Raw genomic sequence first — 14353 nt, 5'->3', positions numbered from 1 at the left:
ACAACAAACGTGAGCGATACGGTATTTTAAAATGCTATGTTAACTCATCAAGTGACATAGTTCAGGCATACGTGTATGGCGGTTGGCTGAACTTAAATTTTTAGTATTTTTCGTCGTCGATTGTTTATGCTGTTAGTTCGGGAGTACCAAAAACTCTACAATTTCTATTAAAAAAGTGTACTTTTGAGTGCTGGATAACCGAGGTTCCATCGTCCATCACTGTATGTAGAGCACGACCGTGTATTCTTAATCGGATATACATTCATATACATCATGTATTATTGATATGGAACACTAAAACTATGATGAATAAAGGTTTCCAGGTTTACCATGACTGGTTTCGAATCACCTAGCGACTCATCAACAGATGGTACACATTTCTAATGAATGATTTTTTGAATAAATGGTATTATGATATGCTCCAAATATTCATTAAAATATGTGCCATATGATGAATTACTAGGCGGCTCGAAACCGGTGATGATACGGGTAAATGAAAACTAAACCATTACGGAAGGTGACTGCTCAGAGTTATTTCTATAACCCTTTAGAATCAGAGAACCGTTCAAATGTAAGGTGACATGTGCGTTATTGGAGATGAATATTGTATTTGGTCATTGACAAAGATCTGCACAGTAAGTCGGAGGTTGATTATAAAATTTAGTTGGAGATGCCGGGGATCGAACCCGGGGCCTTTCACATGCAAAGCGAACGCTCTACCACTGAGCTACATCCCCTGACTGAATGACGTTCTTCCTTTCCGGTTAAGCGTTGTCTCAGCAGTCCGCTTACGTAAAGTGGTGACGCATAGTTAGGCAACCGTCCAGCGCCGCGTACCAGGGAACCATACATAGCCTTCCGCAGAAGCAGCGCGCGTCTCGTTTCCCAAGAATGAAATTTCACCAAGCTAATAGGAAGTTTGTAAATATTTTATACAAACTATCCCTGCACCAACAAGAGCGTAGATTTAAACTAAGGTACTTACACTATGAACAGAAACTTCAGGTATAGTTTAAAATATTAAGCACGGCTGTAAATTTAACAACTATACGACAGTAAACTTAGGGAGGTTGAAAAAATCAAGCTGTCCAGTATCAAATAAAGTTTTATTGGAACCTTTGTTCAAGTTTTAAAACAATCTTCAGGAGTCGTAAAGGACACTGAAACATCATACTATGCTGATACAGTACATCGAATACAGCCAAACCTCTCTTGTCGTATGACACGATATTTCAGGGCAGAATCTTTTTGCCGTCTTCAGGTGCATATTGTCTAAGCACAGCGAACTCTCCTGTTTAAGGCCCCCACATGCGCTAGCGTGGCGTAGCCAGAATTTGTCGCGCTCACGTTGCTAGAGTACATGCGCTTCTGCTGTAAGTCAGTGCGCTACTTCGACTGCGCTTTGTGGTGAAAGTTCGTCTCATCGTACCAAGTCGCAGAACAACGCCGGCTGCACAGAGCACGAAGATTTTCTGTGACAGGATTCCATGTACTATCTAACTGGAAACCGACGTCCCGGTTTGTAAGGGCCTCAGGCAGTCGTATTTCCACTAAATCTTTGATGATGGAGATAAAGAAGTGTGAAACATCGGTCACAGTTTTTGTTTCATTGTTAAGGGTCTTTCATTAGGAGTGATACTTTTTAAAATTTGAAAAAAATGCCTGTCTACCTATCAAAGTAAATTGTGCTTTGTTTTGAAGGTTAGACATTGCAGTTATGTTCTGAACAAAATATCGTACAAATGTTCACCGAAGCTTTAAATACACTGATGCACAGAGTGATTCCAAATGTTAATCTCTCTGTCCAACGTTAGTGGCATTATGTCTGCGACAGCCCAATGAATGTCCGCCTCCAAATGTTCCAAAGTTCATGGCTTGTCAGCATAGACCTGGGCTTTGATGTAGCCCCCCCCCCCCCAAAAAAAAAAAAAAAAATATATATATATATATATATATATATATATATATATATATATATATATATATAAAACACTATGGGTGTTAAAACACACGACCGTGGTGGCTAATTCACAGATCCACATCTTGAGCTGAAAAATTCTTCCTCAACAAATCGAGCATACCTGTAGCATCAATGTGCGGCACATAACGCCGACCTGCTGGAACCAAACGTTTTCAGTAGCAGTGGTACCCAGTTCTCGCGACAGAAATTCGCGTAACGTGGATCTGTAGCAGCTACCTCTGTATGTGTCGTAATGTCTTGCTATAGAGCGCCAACATAGTCAGGAAATCCATCATTGCTACCATCAATGTACGCAGATGAAAAACCGGAGATAATTTCGCCATCAGGGATCCTCGCTTTGCAACAAAACTTTTCAATTTCTTACCGATTCTCCGACACCAAAATCAGCAATAATATGTTGAGTAAATCTCTGTATCCAACCTACGTAGTGCACCTTTTGGTCCATGGACGCTGCCGCCTCCTTTCTCTTTGATGTCGTTTTATACTCGCAACTAACGGGGAAATACAGTACTTCACAATGATGTTAACTTATTGATTCTGTGTCAGCATTCGTGTATAGCGGTCGGCTGAACGTAAATTTAATAACTGTCTTCGTCGATTGCTGCTGCTGTTGCTTCCGGAGTACAAAAAAACTCTACAGTTTCTATAAATAAGTTGTTTCATTGGATGCCTGATAACCGAGGTTCCACTGTCCATCAAGGTATGTAGAGAGCGTCAGAAGCTAACATTGTCCGCAGATGATGCGATTGTCACTAAGAAAGCAGTAACGCAAGAATACAGTAACGATTTGTAGAATGACCTGCAGCGGAATGATTAACGGTGCAGGCTCTAGGAGTTGATCATCAGTGTAAATTAATGTAACATATTGCGCACACACAGGAAAAGAAATCGACCACACTATTTACAACAAACTGTTGGAAAATATAGGCTGACAATTGTTGAACAATGTGAAAAGATACGTAGATTACATGCAAATTATAGCATGTAAACGTGGCTACAGATTTTTGGATTTACGTTATGATATGTTCGATATGCCTGCCATCATTGCCAATGATATGGCGCAGACGAATAGTGAAATTCTGCATGACCCGCTGAAGTGTCTGAACATCGATACTGTCGATGATCTGGATGGATGTTTTCAGCTCAGCAATGGTTTCGGGGCTATTGCTGTACACCTTGTCTTTAATATAGGCTCTCAAAAAGGAGTCGCATGTGTTCAGATCTGGAGAATATGGCGGCCAATCGAGGCCCATGCCATTGCCCCCTGTGTACCCCAGAGCCAGAATGCCGACCCCAAAGTGCTCCTCCGCGACACGAAACACTCTCCTGCTTCGACGGGCTCGAGTTCCGTCTTGCCTGAACCACGTATTGTCGAAATCAGAGTCACTTTGGCTAATAGGGATGAAATCAAAACCTTCACGTACAATTTGGTAGTCACTGTGCCATCAAGGAATATTGCACCGACATTGCACACGACACACCCACCAGTTGAGAGTGAAGAGACTTCTCGATCACGAAATGCGCCAATTTTGCTTATTGACAAACGCATCCAAATGAAAGGCCCCACGTCCAATCGTACAGTTTAAACGTTCTAACGCAATCAGTTCAGAAGTTATGACGATTTTATTTCATATAGTTCAATAGGTTTCACCCTCTGTCTAGGAGTATCTATCCAAAGCGAACTGAAGTGGGATGACCATATAAAACAATTAGTACGAAAAGCCGATGCCAGGCTGAGATTCGTAGGTAGACTCTCAAGGAAATGTAACTCATACACGAAGGACGTGGGTTGTAAAGCGCTTGTGCAACAGATTCCTGAGTATTGTTCATGAATCTGGGATCCTTACCAGGTAGGACCAATACAAGGGATAGAAAAGATACAACGAAGAGCGGCACACTTCGTCACGGGATCGTTCGGTCGGCGCAAGAACATTATAGATATACTCAATCAATTCTAGTGGCAGGCGTTAAAAGAGTGGCGTTGTGCATCACGGAGATACTATTGAACTTTTGAGAGACAGCTTCCCAAAACGGGTAGTCAATTACTTCTTCCACATGCATCTCACGAAATGTCCACAACTTGAAAATTCGAGAAATTGGAGCTAACACAGAGGCTTACCGACAACCAGTGCTCTCACAGACCATTAGCGACTAAACAGGGTAGGGGGCTTCAGTTAGTGGTACCAGAAGTATCCTCAGCCACACACTATCAGGTGTTGTACGGAGCAAGATGTACATGTAGACCAGAATCTTTTATTTTCATCCAGACATACAAATAAAACTTTTATTCACTGTGAATGTTAAACTCTGCGAATATGATAAATAAAGATATCCAAAAAGACTGTAAGCAGTTGCTTTTTGTGATGCTTCAGTTTTTATTTATCATGACCGTTTCGAATCGCTTAGCGAACTATCATCAGACTGTACACATTTCTATTAACGATCTTATGATGTACATAATTATCGGCACATTCATTGCTTACTTATTTCATTTTTTTTATCTTACCATACCTACAAAACTGCTACAATGCTCCAAATATTCATTAAAAATGTGTACCATTTGATGAGTTACGGTCATGATAAATAACAATTCAAGTACCACAAAAGACCACTGGCGGAGTTATTTCCATAACCTTTTACAATTGGATAATCGTCCAAATATTGTCTGGCATGAAGTGGATGTTACTAGTGATGTAACACTAAGACCGAGAAGTTGACGATAAAATTTAGTTGGAGATGCCGGGGATCGAACCCGGGGCCTTTCACATGCAAAGCGAACGCTCTACCACTGAGCTACATCCCCGGACGGAATGTTGTGATATCTTTCCAGTCATACACGACTCAGTAGGTCGCCTACGTAAGCCGCTGAGGCGTAGCTAGGCAACCGGCCAGCGCCGCATCCCAGGGATCTATAACCTTCCTCAGTGGCCCTTGGTACACACACAGCGCACGTCTCTGTTTCTCAAGAACGAAATGGAAGGCATCTCACTTATTTATGTGGGTTTTCATCTTTGTAATTATCTTATACAAACTTTCTCTGCATCAGCAAGAATGTGGGTATCTAAACAAGGGGATGTCCGGTACGAATAGAAATCAGATACACCTTAAACGTGGCTGTAAATTCAGTAAGTGTACGATTGTAAACTTAGAGAGGTTGAATCAAATCAGGCAGCCAGTATCTGATAAAGGTTTATTGGAACTACTGAACTATGATCCGACAATTTTAAACTACTCACTTCTGATGAAGCCCCTTTTAAAACTGTCGAAGCCTAGTTCAAGGCTTTCAATTCTCGTTTTTTTTGTTTTTTTGTTTTTTTTTTTTTTTCAAGCTCTGAAAATGCCAGGTACGATTTCTCTACAAGTTGTAGCGGAAAAAAAAATGTCCAGCCGGAAACTACAGTTCCCTTCATTTGTCCTCGTATTAAAAATATTTGAAGTGTCTCTGCAGTGACATACGTCATGGCAGAAAACTGTTGAACCAGTTTATTATGGGAACGAAACGAATTACACACATTTCATACAAATATTGTTTTGAAATAAGTCACTGAAAGTTTACCTCTTTTAAGCAATAAGCTCTTGTGAAAACCTACACGGCGATAAGTAGTCGTATGCCATTGCTGACTGTGAGAGCCCGAAGGCTATTCTTTGCCCACAATGACACTTTTCCTCCGCCAAATGTGAGAGTTCTGTGCATAAGTGTACCTGGTAAGAGTAGGTGACAGAAATGGGTGTGAGTTTAGTGTGCTGTGTGTGTGTGTGTGTGTTAGATGATGAGAGAAGGGAGAGGGTGAAACCTGGTGCCGGCACATAGTCTACTCTCGAATAGAACCTGTGGGGCCACAAAGCTTACCAGGTGTAGAGGTATGAAACCGGAATTTAGTTGCAATAATTACTCTTCTTTTGTTTGAAACTGATGAACAATATTTTATTCATAATAACCTCCATTGCTATATATACATTTCTTCCACCTCTCCGGCAGGCTATTAATGTCATGCCAAATAACAGTTCTTCTTTTGAAGCGAATCGGTCAGTTAACTATTTTAGTACATTTCCATACGAATTGAAGCGTAGTTCAGCGAGAGCGTGTCCGAGTGATGCAAATAGATGATAATCGGACAAAGCCAAGTCTGGAGAATACGCCGCATGCCCATGTATTTCAGAACTGAAAGCTTCGAGCGTTTCCCTGACCCGTTTGGCTGTGTAAGATGGGGCGTTATCATGGTGCAATATGACTTTGTGTTGCCTTTATTTCACATTCCGGTCGTTTTTCACGTAATGCTCGAGTTACATAGATCATTTGTTGTTGGGAGCGATCTATGTTAATGGTTTCACCAAGTTTTAGCAACTCATAATAGATGACACCCTTCTGATCCCACCAAACACAGAGCATTGTCTTCGTTCCAAAGCGGTTTGATCCTGCAGTGGATGTCGATAATCTGTGTGGATTCACCTATGATTTATGACGCTTAGGATTTTCAAAATATATCCATTTTTCATCACCTGTCACTATTCGGTGGAGAAACGACAATCTTTCTTATCTGGCGAGCAGCATTTCACAAGCGGTCTTTCGATATGCTTTCTGTCTTTCTTCAACTCATGCAGAACCTTTTTTCCCACGTCCTGCACCTTTCCCATAGCTTTCAACCGAAGGGAAACGACTCTCTGCGTCACATTCAATTGTTCCCCGAGTTGCTGTTGGGTCTGAGTATCATCTTTATCCAATAAGGCCTGCAATTCTTTGTCTTCGAACTTTATAGGTGGTTTCCCGCTCTCGTCGTTTCTTACGTCGAAATAAACACTTTTGAATCTTCTGAATCACTCGAAACACTGTGTTTTGGCAAGAGCATGTTCGCCGAAAGCTTCGGCAAGCATTCGATGCGATTCTGCAGCAGTTTTCTTCAAATGATAATTGAAAACGTATGCTGTCCGCAAATCGTAGTTCGTAGGCACAGAACTCGACATGTTTACAGGTCTGAAACAGATACCAATGTAAAAAAGGTTTGTGCCAGGTGGGTTCCCAGGAGGTTGACAGTGGCTCTCAAAGAAGCAATTAAAACGGTATGCAGCGAACTTTTGGAACAGTATGAGAATGGTGGAGATGAATTTCTTGGAAGAACTGTGACAGGTGATGAAACATGGCTCCATCATTTTTCACCAGAGACGAAGAGACAATCCATGGAGTGGCATCATGCAAGTTTCACCCAAGGAAAAAAATTCAAAACCACACCTTCTTCTGGAAAAGTTATGGCTACGGTGTTTTTCGATTCCGAAGGACTCTTGCTTGTGTACGTCATGCCAAGTGGAACCACCATAAATTCTGATGCATATGTGACGACACTGAAGAAACTTCTTGCTCGACTGAGTCGCGTTCGATCACATCGGCAAAATCACAATGTTTTGCTGTTGCACGACAATGCACGGCCACAAGTCAGTCAAAAAACCATGCAAGCGATCACAAAACTCGGATGAACAACACTGAAACACCCGCCTTACAGTCCTGACCTGGCTCCATGTGACTATCATCTCTTTGGGAAACTGAAAGACTCTCTTCGTGGAACAAGGTTTGAAGATGGCTCCCTTGTGCACGCTGCCAAACAGTGGCTCCAACAGGTTGGTCCAGAATCTTACCATACTGGTATACAGGCGCTGGTTCCAAGATGGCGTAAGGCAGTTGAGAGGGATGGAAATTATGCGTAGAAATGAAAATATTGTTCCTAAAGGATGTATCTACACACTGTAAAACTTTCCAACATGTAGAATAAAAGATGGATTTAAAAAAATAGTAGTGTGCATTTCTTTTGGAGTGAACCTCATATTATTGTCATTACTATTGCCATTCCTATTATTATTATTGTTATCATTATCATTGTTAGTGCCAGCAGCAGCTGTAGTAGTAGAAGTACAGACATATTAACTTTATTAGTTCATAATCAATATTATTTACTCACACTGGCACTATAGACACTTAAATCATTTGTCATATTAAAATTATTTATTATGTAAATATGATGTGAAAAAAGTACTATATGCATAGAAAGCTGGGCCACATTAAAAGAGGGCCTGATGGCACTAGTCAGGTTAAATACATAAACAAATAAACAGATAAATAATATTCCTGGGATATATAGGTTTCTTGAGGCAAATATTAAATTATATAGTTAAATTGCAGTTACTATTTATTTTTGTTAGTGCCTTTTTAGGTGTTGTGAACAATCTTCTATATGAGTCCTAATTTTGAAAGGTGATGTAATATATAAAATCACTCATCAAAATGAACTACATATTTAAAGATATAGACATTTGCTTAAATAGAGAACGAAATTATATAATTACTTTTTTAAAAATCTAACACTTTGTTAACACAGGCTGTGTTCAAGGTAATTATAATTTTATACATTACAGTGTAACAATTAACTGTTTAAAAATACTAATTTAACTTTAGTATGTAATAAACTTTGTACTTAATACAATGAAGACATGTTTCTCATGATAATTTTAGATAGATAACATGTATAGGTAGGTTTATAATGAAAGCTGTTAATTGGAGAATTTACTGAGTTAACATATATGTTCAGTCTCAAATAATTGTGCATGGTAAGAAATATAAGCCAACTTCTTACACTTTTGGTGACTTCACTGTCAATTATAACAGGAAAAATCGTTTGATTTCCCTTCTGTCTGATTCTTAAGCTGTCCCTCAGGAGTGGTGAAACCCTAGTTAATCGAATTCTTCATATGTGAACCTGAGGTATCTCTATGGGTATCCTATAATCCCCTCAAATTTTTATACAAAATGTGCATCATTACCTTGCAGAGACTCTCAAATTTATGTTTTGTTTTTTTCCGTCTGAGTTTTCCTGCATTCTTAGGTGGATAAATATCTTCCTTTGTAGCAGTTGTTTGCTGTCATAGTCTTTCATCTGATTACACACTGATGAGTTAGTTTGAAGTGTCAGTCTTTGTTAGGTATTAATCACCCTTCCACATATGATGCTCTGAAAGTTGACATGTTTGCAAAAACTTTATAAAATTTCACCATATCTGTGCAATCTTCACTGGGCCCTTATTTTATTGCCCATATGAAATGATGTACCAGGCTAGCGAAAAAAACAGTCGGATGTCACCTACAGCCAAATGCAAACTATGAGAAGGAAGATTATGTTTTTGAAGCTAGTGTTCAAAGATATTCTAGCACAGCTACTATTATTGACATGTACACTGAAGTGATTGCCTTTAGTTGCCTTACTGCTTTGGTGAAGATATTAAATTGTTGGAAATGACAATGTAACGTATTGTGAATAGAATTTTATATGAGCACCAAGGCTGCTGGAATAATGTGTGGCCGCTAAATTGTTTGGCTGTTGGCTGTCTATGGTAGCAACGATACAACATTACCCTCTGTTCGTTTATCATTTATTGATATTATCTTAGTGTAACGCACCTATACTTAATTTAAAAGAAATATTCCCACTGGCGATTATCGCATACCCCTAAATTTACTACCGGTAGTTCCTACTGAATATGCAAATTAATTATATGTAAAAATTGAAATCTAGTTAATTTTAGGAAAAAGGCATCGTCCAGTTTCTTGATTGTTTCACAATGTTTAAGAATTGTTTCCAGTAAGATAATCTACAGTTTCCTATTATGATTTGTTGTTAATTCACTCTCCAAAACCACAAATTAATGACCTTTTCCTCTTCTGCAAAGAACTTGTCATTAATTCTGGACCACCTTTTAGACTGCACTGAAAATAGAAATGCTTTCTGTAAGAAGGCGTCTCAGTCGCTTATTCAACAGAAATATAAAAAGTATTTGCTTTCGAGCTGAAAAGAAGCTTGTGGAGTCACTAATACACCTCACCCTTGACTATGGTGATGCTGTCATCCAAGGACTTTCGTACGAAAGCTCACTCAGGCTAGAATTGGCGATGAATGGTTGTGTACAATACATTTGCGACGCAGCCTATTTCACCCATATCACCACTGCCTACTAACTATTATAATGGCTGTGTGCCGACAAGTGTAGAGACAATCATACTCTATGTTTGCTCCATCGTCTTCTCAATCGTGCTCCCTCTTATTTATCTTCAACTCTTACACTACTATCTGAACAGCATATCAGAAATACTCGTTCTCAACAAAGTCAAATCCTCTCTGTACTATCGCATAACACTGCCATGTTCTCTCAATCATTTTCTATACCAGGAACCCGACTTTCCAACGACCTTCCACAAAAATTCAGCGAACTTAAATTCCTCCCAGACTTCAAAAAGACAGTTAACGACCAACCTTTGGTTATAATAACCGTCTCTCCCACATGCTAGTCTGCAGCTCACTCTCGTCAGTCCCTCCTCCACCACAATTTTTCCTTCCTCCATGCTGGCACAGTTTCTTATTTAAACTCTGTTCTTCCCTAAGAGCGACTGTCACTGTCATTTCAATCTTTTCCTTTTTTTTATTCCTTCCTTTTCTGCAGTACTAAACATGTATTCAAAGGTCCTAAATTATTCTCCAATATTGTTAATGCCCTTTATTATTATTATTATTATCATCATCATTATTATAATTCGCATCAGCTACTATTTACATTCTTATTATAATTGTTGTGGATTAAAATTATTATATTACTATTATTATTTCCTTCACTTTCTCAGACGTTAAGTCCGGTTAAAAATGGAGTGACGCGGACCTTGATCAAGCGTCACTTCCTTTTAACTGTACGGTATGTGTTATATTGCATTTAGGAACTTTCGGGTAATTGAACATGTATCGATAATTACGGATTTCTGTAGTTGTATATATATGTTTGGATGTAGCTCTATTGCATTGATGTACTGGTGGATATTGTGTGGTATGACTCCTGTAGTTGATAGTATAATTGGTATGATGTCAACTTTATCCTGATGCCACATGTCTTTGACTTCCTCAGCCAGTTGGATGTATTTTTCAATTTTTTCTCCTGTTTTCTTTTGTATATTTGTTGTATTGGGTATGGATATTTCGATTAGTTGTGTTAATTTCTTCTTTTTATTGGTGAGTATGATGTCAGGTTTGTTATGTGGCGTTGTTTTATCTGTTATAATGGTTCTGTTCCAGTATAATTTGTATTCATCATTCTCCAATACATTTTGTGGTGTATACTTGTATGTAGGAACGTGTTGTTTTAAAAGTTTATGTTGTAAGGCAAGCTGTTGATGTATTATTTTTGCGACATTGTCATGTCTTCTGGGGTATTCTGTATTTGCTAGTATTGTACATCCGCTTGTGATGTGATCTACTGTTTCTATTTGTTGTTTACAGAGTCTGCATTTATCCGTTGTGGTATTTGGATCTTTAATAATATGCTTGCTGTAATACCTGGTGTTTATTGTTTGATCCTGTATTGCAATCATGAATCCTTCTGTCTCACTGTATATATTGCCTTTTCTTAGCCATGTGTTGGATGCGTCTTGATCGATGTGTGGCTGTGTTAGATGATACGGGTGCTTGCCATGAAGTGTTTTCTTTTTCCAATTTACTTTCTTCGTATCTGTTGATGTTATGTGATCTAAAGGGTTGTAGAAGTGGTTATGAAATTGCAGTGCTGTAGCCGATGTATTTATATGAGTGATTGCCTTGTGTATTTTGCTAGTTTCTGCTCGTTCTAGAAAGAATTTTCTTAAATTGTCTACCTGTCCATAATGTAGGTTTTTTATGTCGATAAATCCCCTTCCTCCTTCCTTTCTGCTTAATGTGAATCTTTCTGTTGCTGAATGTATGTGATGTATTCTATATTTGTGGCATTGTGATCGTGTAAGTGTATTGAGTGCTTCTAGGTCTGCGTTACTCCATTTCACTACTCCAAATGAGTAGGTCAATATTGGTATGGCATAAGTATTTATAGCTTTTGTCTTGTTTCTTGCTGTCAATTCTGTTTTCAGTATTTTTATTAGTCTTTGTCTATATTTTTCTTTTAGTTCTTCTTTAATATTTGTATTATCTATTCCTATTTTTTGTCTGTGTCCTAGATATTTATAGGCATCCGTTTTTTTCATCGCTTCTATGCAGTCGCTGTGGTTATCCAATATGTAATCTTCTTGTTTAGTGTGTTTTCCCTTGACTATGCTATTTTTCTTACATTTGTCTGATCCAAAAGCCATACTTATATCATTGCTGAATCCTTCTGTTATCTTTAGTAATTGGTTGAGTTGTTGATTTGTTGCTGCCAGTAGTTTTAGATCATCCATGTATAGCAAATGTGTGATTCTGTGTGGGTATGTTCCAGTAATATTGTATCCATAATTTGTATTATTTAGCATGTTGGATAGTGGGTTCGGAGCAAGGCAGAACCAGAAAGGACTTAATGAGTCTCCTTGGTATATTCCACGCTTAATCTGTATTGGCTGTGATGTGATATTATTTGAATTTGTTTGGATATTAAGTGTGGTTTTCCAATTTTTCATTACTATGTTTAGGAACTGTATCAATTTAGGATCTACTTTGTATATTTCCAATATTTGTAGTAACCATGAGTGGGGTACACTATCAAAAGCTTTTTGGTAATCAATGTATGCGTAGTGTAGCGACCTTTGTTTAGTTTTAGCTTGATATGTCACCTCTGCATCTATTATCAGTTGCTCTTTACATCCTCGTGCTCCTTTGCAACAGCCTTTTTGTTCTTCATTTATAATTTTGTTCTGTGTTGTATGTGTCATTAATTTCTGTTTAATGACTGAAGTTAATATTTTGTATATTGTTGGTAGGCATGTTATGGGGCGATATTTAGCTGGGTTCGCTGTGTCTGCTTGATCTTTAGGTTTCAGATATGTTATTCCGTGTGTAAGTGTATCAGGGAATGTGTATGGGTCTGCAATGTAACTGTTAAATAATTTAGTTAGATGTGAATGTGTTGAGGTGAACTTCTTTGACCAGAAATTTGCTATTTTATCATTTCCAGGGGCTTTCCAATTGTGAGTAGAATTAATTGCTTGGGTGACTTCATGTTGCAAAATTATCACTTCAGGCATTTGTGGTATCATCTTGTATGTGTCTGTTTCTGCTTGTATCCATCGTGCATGCCTGTTATGTTGTACCGGGTTTGACCATATGTTGTTCCAGAAGTGTTCCATGTCTGTTATGTTTGGTGGATTGTTTATTTTAATGTGTGTGTTATCTATTGTCTGGTAAAATTTCTTTTGGTTTGTGTTGAATGTTTGGTTTTGTTTCCTTCTATTTTCACTTTTTTTGTATCTTCTGAGTCGTTTGGCTAATGCTTGTAATTTCTGCTTCTTTTCGTCTAATTGCTCTGTCGCTTCTTGTTGTGAGATTTTACCTAACCTTTTTCGTTTTTTTTCCGAGATTTCATTTCTTATAAATTGTGTTAGCTGTCCGATGTCTTTTCTCAGTTTTTCTATTTTGATCTGTAGCCTGTGTTGCCATGCTGGTTTTCTGGGTTTCTTCTGTGTGTTGGTTGGTTCTGATCTCTGCCTAGTGTGTATATTTAGTGTAGTGAGTGCTCCTATATAAACCAGTAGTTGTAACTCTTCCATAGTTGTGTTTTCATTTAATTTATTGTGTATGATTGTGTTGATAGTTTTTATTGTTGTTTCGACTTGTGGGTTATTTGGTGGTCTATGCAAGAATGGTCTAATGTCTGTATTTGTGTCTTTGTATTCTATATATGTTAGCTGAAATTTTTCTTCTATATCTAACATCTGTGTCACTTCGTGTTCTATTTGTGCTTGTTCTGGTGGCTGTCTTAAGATTTCGTTTTCCTCTGATTGTTTAATTGGTGCATGTTGTTCTTTGTTGTTTGCTCTGGGATGTTTGAGTCCATTACTGTATTTTCTTCTTCTTCTGATTGCACATTATTTTGTTCCAGTATTTGTTGTACTTGTTGTTTGATGTTTTCTAATTCTGACTGGGGTATCCTGTTATTTTTTATTATTACACGGATCTGATCAGCTAGTCGTTGTTCTGTTAAAAATTTTAATTCTGGGTATTTGGTAATAAATGTTGTGTATACTTGTGATCTGTATCCAGTTGTGTTGGTTCCTAGGTTTGTTGCTTGGTAATAACAGAACATGAGGTGTCGATTAACTTCATCTGACCATCTCATCCTCTGTCTTTGTTTTCCTTCTAGGGTGGTTGCAGGAAGCATATCCTGCAAAACACCTCTATTTGGATTTAAATCATTTTCCAGTTGGCTAGCGGTGTCGTTACCATTGTGGGCGGGCATAGGGTTCAAGCGTCGTCCCCGACCATGACGGCGCTTGTCCGAGGCTTCTTTAGTTCTGTCCTGAACCAACTAATCACACTAAAAGGGGGGTTAGCCCTATTAGTGGTTTGTTCTTTTCGTCGCCTTTTACGACTGGCAGAACATACCGGAGGC

At 38.5% G+C, this 14353-nt stretch overlaps 2 non-coding genes across 2 annotated transcripts; both read right to left on the bottom strand.

The window, feature by feature from the left end:
* Positions 1 to 665: 665 nt before the first annotated feature.
* Trnaa-ugc lies at positions 666 to 737 on the bottom strand. Its single transcript has one exon. It is a non-coding gene; the product is annotated as a tRNA-Ala (tRNA).
* Positions 738 to 4712: 3975 nt separating this feature from the next.
* Positions 4713 to 4784, bottom strand: Trnaa-ugc. The gene has a single exon. It is a non-coding gene; the product is annotated as a tRNA-Ala (tRNA).
* Positions 4785 to 14353: the final 9569 nt, after the last annotated feature.

The sequence above is a fragment of the Schistocerca americana genome, chromosome 6 (assembly GCF_021461395.2).
Source record: "Schistocerca americana isolate TAMUIC-IGC-003095 chromosome 6, iqSchAmer2.1, whole genome shotgun sequence".
In the NCBI taxonomy this organism is placed as follows: Eukaryota; Metazoa; Arthropoda; class Insecta; order Orthoptera; family Acrididae; genus Schistocerca; species Schistocerca americana.
The sequence above is the reverse complement of the archived record's forward strand: the minus strand, read 5'-3'. Positions and strand labels throughout refer to the sequence as shown.